General features: G+C 56.1%; 35 non-coding genes across 35 annotated transcripts; all 35 read right to left on the reverse strand.

Annotated features, from left to right (window-relative positions):
- Positions 1 to 276: 276 nt before the first annotated feature.
- LOC139656582 (5S ribosomal RNA) lies at positions 277 to 395 on the reverse strand. Its single transcript, XR_011696116.1, has one exon. It is a non-coding gene; the product is annotated as a 5S ribosomal RNA (ribosomal RNA).
- A 374-nt stretch (positions 396 to 769) lies between these two features.
- On the reverse strand, positions 770 to 888 carry LOC139656594 (5S ribosomal RNA). The gene has a single exon (XR_011696127.1). It is a non-coding gene; the product is annotated as a 5S ribosomal RNA (ribosomal RNA).
- A 374-nt stretch (positions 889 to 1,262) lies between these two features.
- On the reverse strand, positions 1,263 to 1,381 carry LOC139656605 (5S ribosomal RNA). Its single transcript, XR_011696138.1, has one exon. It is a non-coding gene; the product is annotated as a 5S ribosomal RNA (ribosomal RNA).
- Positions 1,382 to 1,771: 390 nt separating this feature from the next.
- On the reverse strand, positions 1,772 to 1,890 carry LOC139656617 (5S ribosomal RNA). Its single transcript, XR_011696149.1, has one exon. It is a non-coding gene; the product is annotated as a 5S ribosomal RNA (ribosomal RNA).
- Positions 1,891 to 2,280: 390 nt separating this feature from the next.
- LOC139656569 (5S ribosomal RNA) lies at positions 2,281 to 2,399 on the reverse strand. The gene has a single exon (XR_011696104.1). It is a non-coding gene; the product is annotated as a 5S ribosomal RNA (ribosomal RNA).
- A 390-nt stretch (positions 2,400 to 2,789) lies between these two features.
- Positions 2,790 to 2,908, reverse strand: LOC139656571 (5S ribosomal RNA). The gene has a single exon (XR_011696106.1). It is a non-coding gene; the product is annotated as a 5S ribosomal RNA (ribosomal RNA).
- Positions 2,909 to 3,282: 374 nt separating this feature from the next.
- On the reverse strand, positions 3,283 to 3,401 carry LOC139656572 (5S ribosomal RNA). The gene has a single exon (XR_011696107.1). It is a non-coding gene; the product is annotated as a 5S ribosomal RNA (ribosomal RNA).
- Positions 3,402 to 3,775: 374 nt separating this feature from the next.
- Positions 3,776 to 3,894, reverse strand: LOC139656573 (5S ribosomal RNA). Its single transcript, XR_011696108.1, has one exon. It is a non-coding gene; the product is annotated as a 5S ribosomal RNA (ribosomal RNA).
- Positions 3,895 to 4,284: 390 nt separating this feature from the next.
- LOC139656574 (5S ribosomal RNA) lies at positions 4,285 to 4,403 on the reverse strand. The gene has a single exon (XR_011696109.1). It is a non-coding gene; the product is annotated as a 5S ribosomal RNA (ribosomal RNA).
- A 390-nt stretch (positions 4,404 to 4,793) lies between these two features.
- On the reverse strand, positions 4,794 to 4,912 carry LOC139656570 (5S ribosomal RNA). Its single transcript, XR_011696105.1, has one exon. It is a non-coding gene; the product is annotated as a 5S ribosomal RNA (ribosomal RNA).
- A 390-nt stretch (positions 4,913 to 5,302) lies between these two features.
- LOC139656575 (5S ribosomal RNA) lies at positions 5,303 to 5,421 on the reverse strand. Its single transcript, XR_011696110.1, has one exon. It is a non-coding gene; the product is annotated as a 5S ribosomal RNA (ribosomal RNA).
- A 374-nt stretch (positions 5,422 to 5,795) lies between these two features.
- LOC139656576 (5S ribosomal RNA) lies at positions 5,796 to 5,914 on the reverse strand. The gene has a single exon (XR_011696111.1). It is a non-coding gene; the product is annotated as a 5S ribosomal RNA (ribosomal RNA).
- Positions 5,915 to 6,288: 374 nt separating this feature from the next.
- On the reverse strand, positions 6,289 to 6,407 carry LOC139656620 (5S ribosomal RNA). Its single transcript, XR_011696152.1, has one exon. It is a non-coding gene; the product is annotated as a 5S ribosomal RNA (ribosomal RNA).
- Positions 6,408 to 6,797: 390 nt separating this feature from the next.
- LOC139656578 (5S ribosomal RNA) lies at positions 6,798 to 6,916 on the reverse strand. Its single transcript, XR_011696112.1, has one exon. It is a non-coding gene; the product is annotated as a 5S ribosomal RNA (ribosomal RNA).
- A 374-nt stretch (positions 6,917 to 7,290) lies between these two features.
- LOC139656579 (5S ribosomal RNA) lies at positions 7,291 to 7,409 on the reverse strand. Its single transcript, XR_011696113.1, has one exon. It is a non-coding gene; the product is annotated as a 5S ribosomal RNA (ribosomal RNA).
- Positions 7,410 to 7,799: 390 nt separating this feature from the next.
- On the reverse strand, positions 7,800 to 7,918 carry LOC139656580 (5S ribosomal RNA). The gene has a single exon (XR_011696114.1). It is a non-coding gene; the product is annotated as a 5S ribosomal RNA (ribosomal RNA).
- A 390-nt stretch (positions 7,919 to 8,308) lies between these two features.
- LOC139656581 (5S ribosomal RNA) lies at positions 8,309 to 8,427 on the reverse strand. Its single transcript, XR_011696115.1, has one exon. It is a non-coding gene; the product is annotated as a 5S ribosomal RNA (ribosomal RNA).
- A 390-nt stretch (positions 8,428 to 8,817) lies between these two features.
- Positions 8,818 to 8,936, reverse strand: LOC139656583 (5S ribosomal RNA). The gene has a single exon (XR_011696117.1). It is a non-coding gene; the product is annotated as a 5S ribosomal RNA (ribosomal RNA).
- Positions 8,937 to 9,326: 390 nt separating this feature from the next.
- Positions 9,327 to 9,445, reverse strand: LOC139656584 (5S ribosomal RNA). Its single transcript, XR_011696118.1, has one exon. It is a non-coding gene; the product is annotated as a 5S ribosomal RNA (ribosomal RNA).
- Positions 9,446 to 9,835: 390 nt separating this feature from the next.
- On the reverse strand, positions 9,836 to 9,954 carry LOC139656585 (5S ribosomal RNA). The gene has a single exon (XR_011696119.1). It is a non-coding gene; the product is annotated as a 5S ribosomal RNA (ribosomal RNA).
- Positions 9,955 to 10,344: 390 nt separating this feature from the next.
- Positions 10,345 to 10,463, reverse strand: LOC139656586 (5S ribosomal RNA). The gene has a single exon (XR_011696120.1). It is a non-coding gene; the product is annotated as a 5S ribosomal RNA (ribosomal RNA).
- A 390-nt stretch (positions 10,464 to 10,853) lies between these two features.
- Positions 10,854 to 10,972, reverse strand: LOC139656587 (5S ribosomal RNA). The gene has a single exon (XR_011696121.1). It is a non-coding gene; the product is annotated as a 5S ribosomal RNA (ribosomal RNA).
- Positions 10,973 to 11,362: 390 nt separating this feature from the next.
- LOC139656588 (5S ribosomal RNA) lies at positions 11,363 to 11,481 on the reverse strand. The gene has a single exon (XR_011696122.1). It is a non-coding gene; the product is annotated as a 5S ribosomal RNA (ribosomal RNA).
- A 390-nt stretch (positions 11,482 to 11,871) lies between these two features.
- LOC139656589 (5S ribosomal RNA) lies at positions 11,872 to 11,990 on the reverse strand. Its single transcript, XR_011696123.1, has one exon. It is a non-coding gene; the product is annotated as a 5S ribosomal RNA (ribosomal RNA).
- A 390-nt stretch (positions 11,991 to 12,380) lies between these two features.
- Positions 12,381 to 12,499, reverse strand: LOC139656590 (5S ribosomal RNA). Its single transcript, XR_011696124.1, has one exon. It is a non-coding gene; the product is annotated as a 5S ribosomal RNA (ribosomal RNA).
- A 374-nt stretch (positions 12,500 to 12,873) lies between these two features.
- Positions 12,874 to 12,992, reverse strand: LOC139656591 (5S ribosomal RNA). The gene has a single exon (XR_011696125.1). It is a non-coding gene; the product is annotated as a 5S ribosomal RNA (ribosomal RNA).
- Positions 12,993 to 13,382: 390 nt separating this feature from the next.
- On the reverse strand, positions 13,383 to 13,501 carry LOC139656592 (5S ribosomal RNA). The gene has a single exon (XR_011696126.1). It is a non-coding gene; the product is annotated as a 5S ribosomal RNA (ribosomal RNA).
- Positions 13,502 to 13,891: 390 nt separating this feature from the next.
- Positions 13,892 to 14,010, reverse strand: LOC139656621 (5S ribosomal RNA). Its single transcript, XR_011696153.1, has one exon. It is a non-coding gene; the product is annotated as a 5S ribosomal RNA (ribosomal RNA).
- Positions 14,011 to 14,400: 390 nt separating this feature from the next.
- Positions 14,401 to 14,519, reverse strand: LOC139656595 (5S ribosomal RNA). The gene has a single exon (XR_011696128.1). It is a non-coding gene; the product is annotated as a 5S ribosomal RNA (ribosomal RNA).
- Positions 14,520 to 14,893: 374 nt separating this feature from the next.
- Positions 14,894 to 15,012, reverse strand: LOC139656596 (5S ribosomal RNA). The gene has a single exon (XR_011696129.1). It is a non-coding gene; the product is annotated as a 5S ribosomal RNA (ribosomal RNA).
- A 390-nt stretch (positions 15,013 to 15,402) lies between these two features.
- Positions 15,403 to 15,521, reverse strand: LOC139656597 (5S ribosomal RNA). Its single transcript, XR_011696130.1, has one exon. It is a non-coding gene; the product is annotated as a 5S ribosomal RNA (ribosomal RNA).
- Positions 15,522 to 15,895: 374 nt separating this feature from the next.
- On the reverse strand, positions 15,896 to 16,014 carry LOC139656598 (5S ribosomal RNA). Its single transcript, XR_011696131.1, has one exon. It is a non-coding gene; the product is annotated as a 5S ribosomal RNA (ribosomal RNA).
- A 390-nt stretch (positions 16,015 to 16,404) lies between these two features.
- LOC139656622 (5S ribosomal RNA) lies at positions 16,405 to 16,523 on the reverse strand. The gene has a single exon (XR_011696154.1). It is a non-coding gene; the product is annotated as a 5S ribosomal RNA (ribosomal RNA).
- A 390-nt stretch (positions 16,524 to 16,913) lies between these two features.
- Positions 16,914 to 17,032, reverse strand: LOC139656599 (5S ribosomal RNA). The gene has a single exon (XR_011696132.1). It is a non-coding gene; the product is annotated as a 5S ribosomal RNA (ribosomal RNA).
- Positions 17,033 to 17,406: 374 nt separating this feature from the next.
- LOC139656600 (5S ribosomal RNA) lies at positions 17,407 to 17,525 on the reverse strand. Its single transcript, XR_011696133.1, has one exon. It is a non-coding gene; the product is annotated as a 5S ribosomal RNA (ribosomal RNA).
- Between the last annotated feature and the right edge of the window lie 96 nt (positions 17,526 to 17,621).

A 17,621-nucleotide genomic window follows, 5' to 3' on the forward strand; every position in this document is an offset into this window, starting at 1 on the left:
CCCTTTATTATCATGAACGCCCTCAGCCGTTGTGCTCACCGGGAGAAAGGCCGCAGTCTTTTCTCTGCCCTACATGTGCAGTGTTCAGCCATGGCAGGGACAAATGCAGGTTGTGATAAGTTTGCAGCCTCCCCAGAGGAAATGCCAACTGTTGCTGGCACACGGGAAGTGATGTCATCCTTGGGCTCCCTCCGCAAAAGTCACTGTACTGCTGTTCAAGGCCATGTCTCCCCCTGGAGAGGGAGCAGCGCCCTCTGCTGCCTAGAAAGATGAAAAAGCTTACAGCACCTGGTATTCCCAGGCGGTCTCCCATCCAAGTACTAACCAGGCCCGACCCTGCTTAGCTTCCGAGATCGGACGAGATCGGGCGTGTTCAGAGTGGTATGGCCGTAAGCAATTGAAGCGGCGGCAGGAGGGCCTTTTATACACGGCTTAGCCCGTGCCTAGTGCAGGGCCCCTTCCAAACCCTCCACCAAATGGGCCTTTTTCTCTGCCCTTTATTATCATGAACGCCCTCAGCCGTTGTGCTCACCGGGAGAAAGGCCGCAGTCTTTTCTCTGCCCTACATGTGCAGTGTTCAGCCATGGCAGGGACAAATGCAGGTTGTGATAAGTTTGCAGCCTCCCCAGAGGAAATGCCAACTGTTGCTGGCACACGGGAAGTGATGTCATCCTTGGGCTCCCTCCGCAAAAGTCACTGTACTGCTGTTCAAGGCCATGTCTCCCCCTGGAGAGGGAGCAGCGCCCTCTGCTGCCTAGAAAGATGAAAAAGCTTACAGCACCTGGTATTCCCAGGCGGTCTCCCATCCAAGTACTAACCAGGCCCGACCCTGCTTAGCTTCCGAGATCGGACGAGATCGGGCGTGTTCAGAGTGGTATGGCCGTAAGCAATTGAAGCGGCGGCAGGAGGGCCTTTTATACACGGCTTAGCCCGTGCCTAGTGCAGGGCCCCTTCCAAACCCTCCACCAAATGGGCCTTTTTCTCTGCCCTTTATTATCATGAACGCCCTCAGCCGTTGTGCTCACCGGGAGAAAGGCCGCAGTCTTTTCTCTGCCCTACATGTGCAGTGTTCAGCCATGGCAGGGAGAAATGCAGGTTGTGATAAGTTTGCAGCCTCCCCAGAGGAAATGCCAACTGTTGCTGGCACACGGGAAGTGATGTCATCCTTGGGCTCCCTCCGCAAAAGTCACTGTACTGCTGTTCAAGGCCATGTCTCCCCCTGGAGAGGGAGCAGCGCCCTCTGCTGCCTAGAAAGATGAAAAAGCTTACAGCACCTGGTATTCCCAGGCGGTCTCCCATCCAAGTACTAACCAGGCCCGACCCTGCTTAGCTTCCGAGATCGGACGAGATCGGGCGTGTTCAGAGTGGTATGGCCGTAAGCAATTGAAGCGGCGGCAGGAGGGCCTTTTATACACGGCTTAGCCCGTGCCTAGTGCAGGGCCCCTTCCAAACCCTCCACCAAATGGGCCTTTTTCTCTGCCCTTTATTATCATGAACGCCCTCAGCCGTTGTGCTCACCGGGAGAAAGGCCGCAGTCTTTTCTCTGCCCTACATGTGCAGTGTTCAGCCATGGCAGGGAGAAATGCAGGTTGTGATAAGTTTGCAGCCTCCCCAGAGGAAATGCCAACTGTTGCTGGCACACGGGAAGTGATGTCATCCTTGGGCTCCCTCCGCAAAAGTCACTGTACTGCCGCTGGCCAGCACTGCTGTTCAAGGCCCTGTCTCCCCCTGGAGAGGGAGCAGCGCCCTCTGCTGCCTAGAAAGATGAAAAAGCTTACAGCACCTGGTATTCCCAGGCGGTCTCCCATCCAAGTACTAACCAGGCCCGACCCTGCTTAGCTTCCGAGATCGGACGAGATCGGGCGTGTTCAGAGTGGTATGGCCGTAAGCAATTGAAGCGGCGGCAGGAGGGCCTTTTATACACGGCTTAGCCCGTGCCTAGTGCAGGGCCCCTTCCAAACCCTCCACCAAATGGGCCTTTTTCTCTGCCCTTTATTATCATGAACGCCCTCAGCCGTTGTGCTCACCGGGAGAAAGGCCGCAGTCTTTTCTCTGCCCTACATGTGCAGTGTTCAGCCATGGCAGGGACAAATGCAGGTTGTGATAAGTTTGCAGCCTCCCCAGAGGAAATGCCAACTGTTGCTGGCACACGGGAAGTGATGTCATCCTTGGGCTCCCTCCGCAAAAGTCACTGTACTGCCGCTGGCCAGCACTGCTGTTCAAGGCCCTGTCTCCCCCTGGAGAGGGAGCAGCGCCCTCTGCTGCCTAGAAAGATGAAAAAGCTTACAGCACCTGGTATTCCCAGGCGGTCTCCCATCCAAGTACTAACCAGGCCCGACCCTGCTTAGCTTCCGAGATCGGACGAGATCGGGCGTGTTCAGAGTGGTATGGCCGTATGCAATTGAAGTTGCGGCAGGAGGGCCTTTTATACACGGCTTAGCCCGTGCCTAGTGCAGGGCCCCTTCCAAACCCTCCACCAAATGGGCCTTTTTCTCTGCCCTTTATTATCATGAACGCCCTCAGCCGTTGTGCTCACCGGGAGAAAGGCCGCAGTCTTTTCTCTGCCCTACATGTGCAGTGTTCAGCCATGGCAGGGACAAATGCAGGTTGTGATAAGTTTGCAGCCTCCCCAGAGGAAATGCCAACTGTTGCTGGCACACGGGAAGTGATGTCATCCTTGGGCTCCCTCCGCAAAAGTCACTGTACTGCCGCTGGCCAGCACTGCTGTTCAAGGCCCTGTCTCCCCCTGGAGAGGGAGCAGCGCCCTCTGCTGCCTAGAAAGATGAAAAAGCTTACAGCACCTGGTATTCCCAGGCGGTCTCCCATCCAAGTACTAACCAGGCCCGACCCTGCTTAGCTTCCGAGATCGGACGAGATCGGGCGTGTTCAGAGTGGTATGGCCGTAAGCAATTGAAGTTGCGGCAGGAGGGCCTTTTATACACGGCTTAGCCCGTGCCTAGTGCAGGGCCCCTTCCAAACCCTCCACCAAATGGGCCTTTTTCTCTGCCCTTTATTATCATGAACGCCCTCAGCCGTTGTGCTCACCGGGAGAAAGGCCGCAGTCTTTTCTCTGCCCTACATGTGCAGTGTTCAGCCATGGCAGGGACAAATGCAGGTTGTGATAAGTTTGCAGCCTCCCCAGAGGAAATGCCAACTGTTGCTGGCACACGGGAAGTGATGTCATCCTTGGGCTCCCTCCGCAAAAGTCACTGTACTGCTGTTCAAGGCCCTGTCTCCCCCTGGAGAGGGAGCAGCGCCCTCTGCTGCCTAGAAAGATGAAAAAGCTTACAGCACCTGGTATTCCCAGGCGGTCTCCCATCCAAGTACTAACCAGGCCCGACCCTGCTTAGCTTCCGAGATCGGACGAGATCGGGCGTGTTCAGAGTGGTATGGCCGTAAGCAATTGAAGCGGCGGCAGGAGGGCCTTTTATACACGGCTTAGCCCGTGCCTAGTGCAGGGCCCCTTCCAAACCCTCCACCAAATGGGCCTTTTTCTCTGCCCTTTATTATCATGAACGCCCTCAGCCGTTGTGCTCACCGGGAGAAAGGCCGCAGTCTTTTCTCTGCCCTACATGTGCAGTGTTCAGCCATGGCAGGGACAAATGCAGGTTGTGATAAGTTTGCAGCCTCCCCAGAGGAAATGCCAACTGTTGCTGGCACACGGGAAGTGATGTCATCCTTGGGCTCCCTCCGCAAAAGTCACTGTACTGCTGTTCAAGGCCATGTCTCCCCCTGGAGAGGGAGCAGCGCCCTCTGCTGCCTAGAAAGATGAAAAAGCTTACAGCACCTGGTATTCCCAGGCGGTCTCCCATCCAAGTACTAACCAGGCCCGACCCTGCTTAGCTTCCGAGATCGGACGAGATCGGGCGTGTTCAGAGTGGTATGGCCGTAAGCAATTGAAGCGGCGGCAGGAGGGCCTTTTATACACGGCTTAGCCCGTGCCTAGTGCAGGGCCCCTTCCAAACCCTCCACCAAATGGGCCTTTTTCTCTGCCCTTTATTATCATGAACGCCCTCAGCCGTTGTGCTCACCGGGAGAAAGGCCGCAGTCTTTTCTCTGCCCTACATGTGCAGTGTTCAGCCATGGCAGGGAGAAATGCAGGTTGTGATAAGTTTGCAGCCTCCCCAGAGGAAATGCCAACTGTTGCTGGCACACGGGAAGTGATGTCATCCTTGGGCTCCCTCCGCAAAAGTCACTGTACTGCCGCTGGCCAGCACTGCTGTTCAAGGCCCTGTCTCCCCCTGGAGAGGGAGCAGCGCCCTCTGCTGCCTAGAAAGATGAAAAAGCTTACAGCACCTGGTATTCCCAGGCGGTCTCCCATCCAAGTACTAACCAGGCCCGACCCTGCTTAGCTTCCGAGATCGGACGAGATCGGGCGTGTTCAGAGTGGTATGGCCGTAAGCAATTGAAGCGGCGGCAGGAGGGCCTTTTATACACGGCTTAGCCCGTGCCTAGTGCAGGGCCCCTTCCAAACCCTCCACCAAATGGGCCTTTTTCTCTGCCCTTTATTATCATGAACGCCCTCAGCCGTTGTGCTCACCGGGAGAAAGGCCGCAGTCTTTTCTCTGCCCTACATGTGCAGTGTTCAGCCATGGCAGGGACAAATGCAGGTTGTGATAAGTTTGCAGCCTCCCCAGAGGAAATGCCAACTGTTGCTGGCACACGGGAAGTGATGTCATCCTTGGGCTCCCTCCGCAAAAGTCACTGTACTGCCGCTGGCCAGCACTGCTGTTCAAGGCCCTGTCTCCCCCTGGAGAGGGAGCAGCGCCCTCTGCTGCCTAGAAAGATGAAAAAGCTTACAGCACCTGGTATTCCCAGGCGGTCTCCCATCCAAGTACTAACCAGGCCCGACCCTGCTTAGCTTCCGAGATCGGACGAGATCGGGCGTGTTCAGAGTGGTATGGCCGTATGCAATTGAAGTTGCGGCAGGAGGGCCTTTTATACACGGCTTAGCCCGTGCCTAGTGCAGGGCCCCTTCCAAACCCTCCACCAAATGGGCCTTTTTCTCTGCCCTTTATTATCATGAACGCCCTCAGCCGTTGTGCTCACCGGGAGAAAGGCCGCAGTCTTTTCTCTGCCCTACATGTGCAGTGTTCAGCCATGGCAGGGACAAATGCAGGTTGTGATAAGTTTGCAGCCTCCCCAGAGGAAATGCCAACTGTTGCTGGCACACGGGAAGTGATGTCATCCTTGGGCTCCCTCCGCAAAAGTCACTGTACTGCCGCTGGCCAGCACTGCTGTTCAAGGCCCTGTCTCCCCCTGGAGAGGGAGCAGCGCCCTCTGCTGCCTAGAAAGATGAAAAAGCTTACAGCACCTGGTATTCCCAGGCGGTCTCCCATCCAAGTACTAACCAGGCCCGACCCTGCTTAGCTTCCGAGATCGGACGAGATCGGGCGTGTTCAGAGTGGTATGGCCGTAAGCAATTGAAGTTGCGGCAGGAGGGCCTTTTATACACGGCTTAGCCCGTGCCTAGTGCAGGGCCCCTTCCAAACCCTCCACCAAATGGGCCTTTTTCTCTGCCCTTTATTATCATGAACGCCCTCAGCCGTTGTGCTCACCGGGAGAAAGGCCGCAGTCTTTTCTCTGCCCTACATGTGCAGTGTTCAGCCATGGCAGGGACAAATGCAGGTTGTGATAAGTTTGCAGCCTCCCCAGAGGAAATGCCAACTGTTGCTGGCACACGGGAAGTGATGTCATCCTTGGGCTCCCTCCGCAAAAGTCACTGTACTGCTGTTCAAGGCCATGTCTCCCCCTGGAGAGGGAGCAGCGCCCTCTGCTGCCTAGAAAGATGAAAAAGCTTACAGCACCTGGTATTCCCAGGCGGTCTCCCATCCAAGTACTAACCAGGCCCGACCCTGCTTAGCTTCCGAGATCGGACGAGATCGGGCGTGTTCAGAGTGGTATGGCCGTAAGCAATTGAAGCGGCGGCAGGAGGGCCTTTTATACACGGCTTAGCCCGTGCCTAGTGCAGGGCCCCTTCCAAACCCTCCACCAAATGGGCCTTTTTCTCTGCCCTTTATTATCATGAACGCCCTCAGCCGTTGTGCTCACCGGGAGAAAGGCCGCAGTCTTTTCTCTGCCCTACATGTGCAGTGTTCAGCCATGGCAGGGACAAATGCAGGTTGTGATAAGTTTGCAGCCTCCCCAGAGGAAATGCCAACTGTTGCTGGCACACGGGAAGTGATGTCATCCTTGGGCTCCCTCCGCAAAAGTCACTGTACTGCTGTTCAAGGCCCTGTCTCCCCCTGGAGAGGGAGCAGCGCCCTCTGCTGCCTAGAAAGATGAAAAAGCTTACAGCACCTGGTATTCCCAGGCGGTCTCCCATCCAAGTACTAACCAGGCCCGACCCTGCTTAGCTTCCGAGATCGGACGCGATCGGGCGTGTTCAGAGTGGTATGGCCGTAAGCAATTGAAGCGGCGGCAGGAGGGCCTTTTATACACGGCTTAGCCCGTGCCTAGTGCAGGGCCCCTTCCAAACCCTCCACCAAATGGGCCTTTTTCTCTGCCCTTTATTATCATGAACGCCCTCAGCCGTTGTGCTCACCGGGAGAAAGGCCGCAGTCTTTTCTCTGCCCTACATGTGCAGTGTTCAGCCATGGCAGGGACAAATGCAGGTTGTGATAAGTTTGCAGCCTCCCCAGAGGAAATGCCAACTGTTGCTGGCACACGGGAAGTGATGTCATCCTTGGGCTCCCTCCGCAAAAGTCACTGTACTGCCGCTGGCCAGCACTGCTGTTCAAGGCCCTGTCTCCCCCTGGAGAGGGAGCAGCGCCCTCTGCTGCCTAGAAAGATGAAAAAGCTTACAGCACCTGGTATTCCCAGGCGGTCTCCCATCCAAGTACTAACCAGGCCCGACCCTGCTTAGCTTCCGAGATCGGACGAGATCGGGCGTGTTCAGAGTGGTATGGCCGTAAGCAATTGAAGTTGCGGCAGGAGGGCCTTTTATACACGGCTTAGCCCGTGCCTAGTGCAGGGCCCCTTCCAAACCCTCCACCAAATGGGCCTTTTTCTCTGCCCTTTATTATCATGAACGCCCTCAGCCATTGTGCTCACCGGGAGAAAGGCCGCAGTCTTTTCTCTCCCCTACATGTGCAGTGTTCAGCCATGGCAGGGACAAATGCAGGTTGTGATAAGTTTGCAGCCTCCCCAGAGGAAATGCCAACTGTTGCTGGCACACGGGAAGTGATGTCATCCTTGGGCTTCCTCCGCAAAAGTCACTGTACTGCTGTTCAAGGCCATGTCTCCCCCTGGAGAGGGAGCAGCGCCCTCTGCTGCCTAGAAAGATGAAAAAGCTTACAGCACCTGGTATTCCCAGGCGGTCTCCCATCCAAGTACTAACCAGGCCCGACCCTGCTTAGCTTCCGAGATCGGACGAGATCGGGCGTGTTCAGAGTGGTATGGCCGTAAGCAATTGAAGTTGCGGCAGGAGGGCCTTTTATACACGGCTTAGCCCGTGCCTAGTGCAGGGCCCCTTCCAAACCCTCCACCAAATGGGCCTTTTTCTCTGCCCTTTATTATCATGAACGCCCTCAGCCGTTGTGCTCACCGGGAGAAAGGCCGCAGTCTTTTCTCTGCCCTACATGTGCAGTGTTCAGCCATGGCAGGGACAAATGCAGGTTGTGATAAGTTTGCAGCCTCCCCAGAGGAAATGCCAACTGTTGCTGGCACACGGGAAGTGATGTCATCCTTGGGCTCCCTCCGCAAAAGTCACTGTACTGCCGCTGGCCAGCACTGCTGTTCAAGGCCCTGTCTCCCCCTGGAGAGGGAGCAGCGCCCTCTGCTGCCTAGAAAGATGAAAAAGCTTACAGCACCTGGTATTCCCAGGCGGTCTCCCATCCAAGTACTAACCAGGCCCGACCCTGCTTAGCTTCCGAGATCGGACGAGATCGGGCGTGTTCAGAGTGGTATGGCCGTAAGCAATTGAAGTTGCGGCAGGAGGGCCTTTTATACACGGCTTAGCCCGTGCCTAGTGCAGGGCCCCTTCCAAACCCTCCACCAAATGGGCCTTTTTCTCTGCCCTTTATTATCATGAACGCCCTCAGCCGTTGTGCTCACCGGGAGAAAGGCCGCAGTCTTTTCTCTGCCCTACATGTGCAGTGTTCAGCCATGGCAGGGACAAATGCAGGTTGTGATAAGTTTGCAGCCTCCCCAGAGGAAATGCCAACTGTTGCTGGCACACGGGAAGTGATGTCATCCTTGGGCTCCCTCCGCAAAAGTCACTGTACTGCCGCTGGCCAGCACTGCTGTTCAAGGCCCTGTCTCCCCCTGGAGAGGGAGCAGCGCCCTCTGCTGCCTAGAAAGATGAAAAAGCTTACAGCACCTGGTATTCCCAGGCGGTCTCCCATCCAAGTACTAACCAGGCCCGACCCTGCTTAGCTTCCGAGATCGGACGAGATCGGGCGTGTTCAGAGTGGTATGGCCGTAAGCAATTGAAGTTGCGGCAGGAGGGCCTTTTATACACGGCTTAGCCCGTGCCTAGTGCAGGGCCCCTTCCAAACCCTCCACCAAATGGGCCTTTTTCTCTGCCCTTTATTATCATGAACGCCCTCAGCCGTTGTGCTCACCGGGAGAAAGGCCGCAGTCTTTTCTCTGCCCTACATGTGCAGTGTTCAGCCATGGCAGGGACAAATGCAGGTTGTGATAAGTTTGCAGCCTCCCCAGAGGAAATGCCAACTGTTGCTGGCACACGGGAAGTGATGTCATCCTTGGGCTCCCTCCGCAAAAGTCACTGTACTGCCGCTGGCCAGCACTGCTGTTCAAGGCCCTGTCTCCCCCTGGAGAGGGAGCAGCGCCCTCTGCTGCCTAGAAAGATGAAAAAGCTTACAGCACCTGGTATTCCCAGGCGGTCTCCCATCCAAGTACTAACCAGGCCCGACCCTGCTTAGCTTCCGAGATCGGACGAGATCGGGCGTGTTCAGAGTGGTATGGCCGTAAGCAATTGAAGTTGCGGCAGGAGGGCCTTTTATACACGGCTTAGCCCGTGCCTAGTGCAGGGCCCCTTCCAAACCCTCCACCAAATGGGCCTTTTTCTCTGCCCTTTATTATCATGAACGCCCTCAGCCGTTGTGCTCACCGGGAGAAAGGCCGCAGTCTTTTCTCTGCCCTACATGTGCAGTGTTCAGCCATGGCAGGGACAAATGCAGGTTGTGATAAGTTTGCAGCCTCCCCAGAGGAAATGCCAACTGTTGCTGGCACACGGGAAGTGATGTCATCCTTGGGCTCCCTCCGCAAAAGTCACTGTACTGCCGCTGGCCAGCACTGCTGTTCAAGGCCCTGTCTCCCCCTGGAGAGGGAGCAGCGCCCTCTGCTGCCTAGAAAGATGAAAAAGCTTACAGCACCTGGTATTCCCAGGCGGTCTCCCATCCAAGTACTAACCAGGCCCGACCCTGCTTAGCTTCCGAGATCGGACGAGATCGGGCGTGTTCAGAGTGGTATGGCCGTAAGCAATTGAAGTTGCGGCAGGAGGGCCTTTTATACACGGCTTAGCCCGTGCCTAGTGCAGGGCCCCTTCCAAACCCTCCACCAAATGGGCCTTTTTCTCTGCCCTTTATTATCATGAACGCCCTCAGCCGTTGTGCTCACCGGGAGAAAGGCCGCAGTCTTTTCTCTGCCCTACATGTGCAGTGTTCAGCCATGGCAGGGACAAATGCAGGTTGTGATAAGTTTGCAGCCTCCCCAGAGGAAATGCCAACTGTTGCTGGCACACGGGAAGTGATGTCATCCTTGGGCTCCCTCCGCAAAAGTCACTGTACTGCCGCTGGCCAGCACTGCTGTTCAAGGCCATGTCTCCCCCTGGAGAGGGAGCAGCGCCCTCTGCTGCCTAGAAAGATGAAAAAGCTTACAGCACCTGGTATTCCCAGGCGGTCTCCCATCCAAGTACTAACCAGGCCCGACCCTGCTTAGCTTCCGAGATCGGACGAGATCGGGCGTGTTCAGAGTGGTATGGCCGTAAGCAATTGAAGCGGCGGCAGGAGGGCCTTTTATACACGGCTTAGCCCGTGCCTAGTGCAGGGCCCCTTCCAAACCCTCCACCAAATGGGCCTTTTTCTCTGCCCTTTATTATCATGAACGCCCTCAGCCGTTGTGCTCACCGGGAGAAAGGCCGCAGTCTTTTCTCTGCCCTACATGTGCAGTGTTCAGCCATGGCAGGGACAAATGCAGGTTGTGATAAGTTTGCAGCCTCCCCAGAGGAAATGCCAACTGTTGCTGGCACACGGGAAGTGATGTCATCCTTGGGCTCCCTCCGCAAAAGTCACTGTACTGCCGCTGGCCAGCACTGCTGTTCAAGGCCCTGTCTCCCCCTGGAGAGGGAGCAGCGCCCTCTGCTGCCTAGAAAGATGAAAAAGCTTACAGCACCTGGTATTCCCAGGCGGTCTCCCATCCAAGTACTAACCAGGCCCGACCCTGCTTAGCTTCCGAGATCGGACGAGATCGGGCGTGTTCAGAGTGGTATGGCCGTAAGCAATTGAAGTTGCGGCAGGAGGGCCTTTTATACACGGCTTAGCCCGTGCCTAGTGCAGGGCCCCTTCCAAACCCTCCACCAAATGGGCCTTTTTCTCTGCCCTTTATTATCATGAACGCCCTCAGCCGTTGTGCTCACCGGGAGAAAGGCCGCAGTCTTTTCTCTGCCCTACATGTGCAGTGTTCAGCCATGGCAGGGACAAATGCAGGTTGTGATAAGTTTGCAGCCTCCCCAGAGGAAATGCCAACTGTTGCTGGCACACGGGAAGTGATGTCATCCTTGGGCTCCCTCCGCAAAAGTCACTGTACTGCCGCTGGCCAGCACTGCTGTTCAAGGCCCTGTCTCCCCCTGGAGAGGGAGCAGCGCCCTCTGCTGCCTAGAAAGATGAAAAAGCTTACAGCACCTGGTATTCCCAGGCGGTCTCCCATCCAAGTACTAACCAGGCCCGACCCTGCTTAGCTTCCGAGATCGGACGAGATCGGGCGTGTTCAGAGTGGTATGGCCGTAAGCAATTGAAGTTGCGGCAGGAGGGCCTTTTATACACGGCTTAGCCCGTGCCTAGTGCAGGGCCCCTTCCAAACCCTCCACCAAATGGGCCTTTTTCTCTGCCCTTTATTATCATGAACGCCCTCAGCCGTTGTGCTCACCGGGAGAAAGGCCGCAGTCTTTTCTCTGCCCTACATGTGCAGTGTTCAGCCATGGCAGGGACAAATGCAGGTTGTGATAAGTTTGCAGCCTCCCCAGAGGAAATGCCAACTGTTGCTGGCACACGGGAAGTGATGTCATCCTTGGGCTCCCTCCGCAAAAGTCACTGTACTGCCGCTGGCCAGCACTGCTGTTCAAGGCCCTGTCTCCCCCTGGAGAGGGAGCAGCGCCCTCTGCTGCCTAGAAAGATGAAAAAGCTTACAGCACCTGGTATTCCCAGGCGGTCTCCCATCCAAGTACTAACCAGGCCCGACCCTGCTTAGCTTCCGAGATCGGACGAGATCGGGCGTGTTCAGAGTGGTATGGCCGTAAGCAATTGAAGTTGCGGCAGGAGGGCCTTTTATACACGGCTTAGCCCGTGCCTAGTGCAGGGCCCCTTCCAAACCCTCCACCAAATGGGCCTTTTTCTCTGCCCTTTATTATCATGAACGCCCTCAGCCGTTGTGCTCACCGGGAGAAAGGCCGCAGTCTTTTCTCTGCCCTACATGTGCAGTGTTCAGCCATGGCAGGGACAAATGCAGGTTGTGATAAGTTTGCAGCCTCCCCAGAGGAAATGCCAACTGTTGCTGGCACACGGGAAGTGATGTCATCCTTGGGCTCCCTCCGCAAAAGTCACTGTACTGCCGCTGGCCAGCACTGCTGTTCAAGGCCCTGTCTCCCCCTGGAGAGGGAGCAGCGCCCTCTGCTGCCTAGAAAGATGAAAAAGCTTACAGCACCTGGTATTCCCAGGCGGTCTCCCATCCAAGTACTAACCAGGCCCGACCCTGCTTAGCTTCCGAGATCGGACGAGATCGGGCGTGTTCAGAGTGGTATGGCCGTAAGCAATTGAAGTTGCGGCAGGAGGGCCTTTTATACACGGCTTAGCCCGTGCCTAGTGCAGGGCCCCTTCCAAACCCTCCACCAAATGGGCCTTTTTCTCTGCCCTTTATTATCATGAACGCCCTCAGCCGTTGTGCTCACCGGGAGAAAGGCCGCAGTCTTTTCTCTGCCCTACATGTGCAGTGTTCAGCCATGGCAGGGACAAATGCAGGTTGTGATAAGTTTGCAGCCTCCCCAGAGGAAATGCCAACTGTTGCTGGCACACGGGAAGTGATGTCATCCTTGGGCTCCCTCCGCAAAAGTCACTGTACTGCCGCTGGCCAGCACTGCTGTTCAAGGCCCTGTCTCCCCCTGGAGAGGGAGCAGCGCCCTCTGCTGCCTAGAAAGATGAAAAAGCTTACAGCACCTGGTATTCCCAGGCGGTCTCCCATCCAAGTACTAACCAGGCCCGACCCTGCTTAGCTTCCGAGATCGGACGAGATCGGGCGTGTTCAGAGTGGTATGGCCGTAAGCAATTGAAGTTGCGGCAGGAGGGCCTTTTATACACGGCTTAGCCCGTGCCTAGTGCAGGGCCCCTTCCAAACCCTCCACCAAATGGGCCTTTTTCTCTGCCCTTTATTATCATGAACGCCCTCAGCCGTTGTGCTCACCGGGAGAAAGGCCGCAGTCTTTTCTCTCCCCTACATGTGCAGTGTTCAGCCATGGCAGGGACAAATGCAGGTTGTGATAAGTTTGCAGCCTCCCCAGAGGAAATGCCAACTGTTGCTGGCACACGGGAAGTGATGTCATCCTTGGGCTCCCTCCGCAAAAGTCACTGTACTGCTGTTCAAGGCCATGTCTCCCCCTGGAGAGGGAGCAGCGCCCTCTGCTGCCTAGAAAGATGAAAAAGCTTACAGCACCTGGTATTCCCAGGCGGTCTCCCATCCAAGTACTAACCAGGCCCGACCCTGCTTAGCTTCCGAGATCGGACGAGATCGGGCGTGTTCAGAGTGGTATGGCCGTAAGCAATTGAAGTTGCGGCAGGAGGGCCTTTTATACACGGCTTAGCCCGTGCCTAGTGCAGGGCCCCTTCCAAACCCTCCACCAAATGGGCCTTTTTCTCTGCCCTTTATTATCATGAACGCCCTCAGCCGTTGTGCTCACCGGGAGAAAGGCCGCAGTCTTTTCTCTGCCCTACATGTGCAGTGTTCAGCCATGGCAGGGACAAATGCAGGTTGTGATAAGTTTGCAGCCTCCCCAGAGGAAATGCCAACTGTTGCTGGCACACGGGAAGTGATGTCATCCTTGGGCTCCCTCCGCAAAAGTCACTGTACTGCCGCTGGCCAGCACTGCTGTTCAAGGCCCTGTCTCCCCCTGGAGAGGGAGCAGCGCCCTCTGCTGCCTAGAAAGATGAAAAAGCTTACAGCACCTGGTATTCCCAGGCGGTCTCCCATCCAAGTACTAACCAGGCCCGACCCTGCTTAGCTTCCGAGATCGGACGAGATCGGGCGTGTTCAGAGTGGTATGGCCGTAAGCAATTGAAGTTGCGGCAGGAGGGCCTTTTATACACGGCTTAGCCCGTGCCTAGTGCAGGGCCCCTTCCAAACCCTCCACCAAATGGGCCTTTTTCTCTGCCCTTTATTATCATGAACGCCCTCAGCCGTTGTGCTCACCGGGAGAAAGGCCGCAGTCTTTTCTCTGCCCTACATGTGCAGTGTTCAGCCATGGCAGGGACAAATGCAGGTTGTGATAAGTTTGCAGCCTCCCCAGAGGAAATGCCAACTGTTGCTGGCACACGGGAAGTGATGTCATCCTTGGGCTCCCTCCGCAAAAGTCACTGTACTGCCGCTGGCCAGCACTGCTGTTCAAGGCCCTGTCTCCCCCTGGAGAGGGAGCAGCGCCCTCTGCTGCCTAGAAAGATGAAAAAGCTTACAGCACCTGGTATTCCCAGGCGGTCTCCCATCCAAGTACTAACCAGGCCCGACCCTGCTTAGCTTCCGAGATCGGACGCGATCGGGCGTGTTCAGAGTGGTATGGCCGTAAGCAATTGAAGCGGCGGCAGGAGGGCCTTTTATACACGGCTTAGCCCGTGCCTAGTGCAGGGCCCCTTCCAAACCCTCCACCAAATGGGCCTTTTTCTCTGCCCTTTATTATCATGAACGCCCTCAGCCGTTGTGCTCACCGGGAGAAAGGCCGCAGTCTTTTCTCTGCCCTACATGTGCAGTGTTCAGCCATGGCAGGGACAAATGCAGGTTGTGATAAGTTTGCAGCCTCCCCAGAGGAAATGCCAACTGTTGCTGGCACACGGGAAGTGATGTCATCCTTGGGCTCCCTCCGCAAAAGTCACTGTACTGCCGCTGGCCAGCACTGCTGTTCAAGGCCCTGTCTCCCCCTGGAGAGGGAGCAGCGCCCTCTGCTGCCTAGAAAGATGAAAAAGCTTACAGCACCTGGTATTCCCAGGCGGTCTCCCATCCAAGTACTAACCAGGCCCGACCCTGCTTAGCTTCCGAGATCGGACGAGATCGGGCGTGTTCAGAGTGGTATGGCCGTAAGCAATTGAAGTTGCGGCAGGAGGGCCTTTTATACACGGCTTAGCCCGTGCCTAGTGCAGGGCCCCTTCCAAACCCTCCACCAAATGGGCCTTTTTCTCTGCCCTTTATTATCATGAACGCCCTCAGCCATTGTGCTCACCGGGAGAAAGGCCGCAGTCTTTTCTCTCCCCTACATGTGCAGTGTTCAGCCATGGCAGGGACAAATGCAGGTTGTGATAAGTTTGCAGCCTCCCCAGAGGAAATGCCAACTGTTGCTGGCACACGGGAAGTGATGTCATCCTTGGGCTTCCTCCGCAAAAGTCACTGTACTGCTGTTCAAGGCCATGTCTCCCCCTGGAGAGGGAGCAGCGCCCTCTGCTGCCTAGAAAGATGAAAAAGCTTACAGCACCTGGTATTCCCAGGCGGTCTCCCATCCAAGTACTAACCAGGCCCGACCCTGCTTAGCTTCCGAGATCGGACGAGATCGGGCGTGTTCAGAGTGGTATGGCCGTAAGCAATTGAAGCGGCGGCAGGAGGGCCTTTTATACACGGCTTAGCCCGTGCCTAGTGCAGGGCCCCTTCCAAACCCTCCACCAAATGGGCCTTTTTCTCTGCCCTTTATTATCATGAACGCCCTCAGCCGTTGTGCTCACCGGGAGAAAGGCCGCAGTCTTTTCTCTGCCCTACATGTGCAGTGTTCAGCCATGGCAGGGACAAATGCAGGTTGTGATAAGTTTGCAGCCTCCCCAGAGGAAATGCCAACTGTTGCTGGCACACGGGAAGTGATGTCATCCTTGGGCTCCCTCCGCAAAAGTCACTGTACTGCCGCTGGCCAGCACTGCTGTTCAAGGCCCTGTCTCCCCCTGGAGAGGGAGCAGCGCCCTCTGCTGCCTAGAAAGATGAAAAAGCTTACAGCACCTGGTATTCCCAGGCGGTCTCCCATCCAAGTACTAACCAGGCCCGACCCTGCTTAGCTTCCGAGATCGGACGAGATCGGGCGTGTTCAGAGTGGTATGGCCGTAAGCAATTGAAGTTGCGGCAGGAGGGCCTTTTATACACGGCTTAGCCCGTGCCTAGTGCAGGGCCCCTTCCAAACCCTCCACCAAATGGGCCTTTTTCTCTGCCCTTTATTATCATGAACGCCCTCAGCCGTTGTGCTCACCGGGAGAAAGGCCGCAGTCTTTTCTCTCCCCTACATGTGCAGTGTTCAGCCATGGCAGGGACAAATGCAGGTTGTGATAAGTTTGCAGCCTCCCCAGAGGAAATGCCAACTGTTGCTGGCACACGGGAAGTGATGTCATCCTTGGGCTTCCTCCGCAAAAGTCACTGTACTGCTGTTCAAGGCCATGTCTCCCCCTGGAGAGGGAGCAGCGCCCTCTGCTGCCTAGAAAGATGAAAAAGCTTACAGCACCTGGTATTCCCAGGCGGTCTCCCATCCAAGTACTAACCAGGCCCGACCCTGCTTAGCTTCCGAGATCGGACGAGATCGGGCGTGTTCAGAGTGGTATGGCCGTAAGCAATTGAAGTTGCGGCAGGAGGGCCTTTTATACACGGCTTAGCCCGTGCCTAGTGCAGGGCCCCTTCCAAACCCTCCACCAAATGGGCCTTTTTCTCTGCCCTTTATTATCATGAACGCCCTCAGCCGTTGTGCTCACCGGGAGAAAGGCCGCAGTCTTTTCTCTGCCCTACATGTGCAGTGTTCAGCCATGGCAGGGACAAATGCAGGTTGTGATAAGTTTGCAGCCTCCCCAGAGGAAATGCCAACTGTTGCTGGCACACGGGAAGTGATGTCATCCTTGGGCTCCCTCCGCAAAAGTCACTGTACTGCCGCTGGCCAGCACTGCTGTTCAAGGCCCTGTCTCCCCCTGGAGAGGGAGCAGCGCCCTCTGCTGCCTAGAAAGATGAAAAAGCTTACAGCACCTGGTATTCCCAGGCGGTCTCCCATCCAAGTACTAACCAGGCCCGACCCTGCTTAGCTTCCGAGATCGGACGCGATCGGGCGTGTTCAGAGTGGTATGGCCGTAAGCAATTGAAGCGGCGGCAGGAGGGCCTTTTATACACGGCTTAGCCCGTGCCTAGTGCAGGGCCCCTTCCAAACCCTCCACCAAATGGGCCTTTTTCTCTGCCCTTTATTATCATGAACGCCCTCAGCCGTTGTGCTCACCGGGAGAAAGGCCGCAGTCTTTTCTCTGCCCTACATGTGCAGTGTTCAGCCATGGCAGGGACAAATGCAGGTTGTGATAAGTTTGCAGCCTCCCCAGAGGAAATGCCAACTGTTGCTGGCACACGGGAAGTGATGTCATCCTTGGGCTCCCTCCGCAAAAGTCACTGTACTGCCGCTGGCCAGCACTGCTGTTCAAGGCCCTGTCTCCCCCTGGAGAGGGAGCAGCGCCCTCTGCTGCCTAGAAAGATGAAAAAGCTTACAGCACCTGGTATTCCCAGGCGGTCTCCCATCCAAGTACTAACCAGGCCCGACCCTGCTTAGCTTCCGAGATCGGACGAGATCGGGCGTGTTCAGAGTGGTATGGCCGTAAGCAATTGAAGTTGCGGCAGGAGGGCCTTTTATACACGGCTTAGCCCGTGCCTAGTGCAGGGCCCCTTCCAAACCCTCCACCAAATGGGCCTTTTTCTCTGCCCTTTATTATCATGAACGCCCTCAGCCATTGTGCTCACCGGGAGAAAGGCCGCAGTCTTTTCTCTCCCCTACATGTGCAGTGTTCAGCCATGGCAGGGACAAATGCAGGTTGTGATAAGTTTGCAGCCTCCCCAGAGGAAATGCCAACTGTTGCTGGCACACGGGAAGTGATGTCATCCTTGGGCTTCCTCCGCAAAAGTCACTGTACTGCTGTTCAAGGCCATGTCTCCCCCTGGAGAGGGAGCAGCGCCCTCTGCTGCCTAGAAAGATGAAAAAGCTTACAGCACCTGGTATTCCCAGGCGGTCTCCCATCCAAGTACTAACCAGGCCCGACCCTGCTTAGCTTCCGAGATCGGACGAGATCGGGCGTGTTCAGAGTGGTATGGCCGTAAGCAATTGAAGCGGCGGCAGGAGGGCCTTTTATACACGGCTTAGCCCGTGCCTAGTGCAGGGCCCCTTCCAAACCCTCCACCAAATGGGCCTTTTTCTC

Source organism: Centroberyx affinis, unplaced genomic scaffold, assembly GCF_046629955.1.
Source record: "Centroberyx affinis isolate AG114_WGS23_722 - 3 ecotype Tasmania unplaced genomic scaffold, CSIRO-AGI_Caff_v1 ptg002499l_1, whole genome shotgun sequence".
Lineage (NCBI taxonomy): Eukaryota > Metazoa > Chordata > Actinopteri > Beryciformes > Berycidae > Centroberyx > Centroberyx affinis.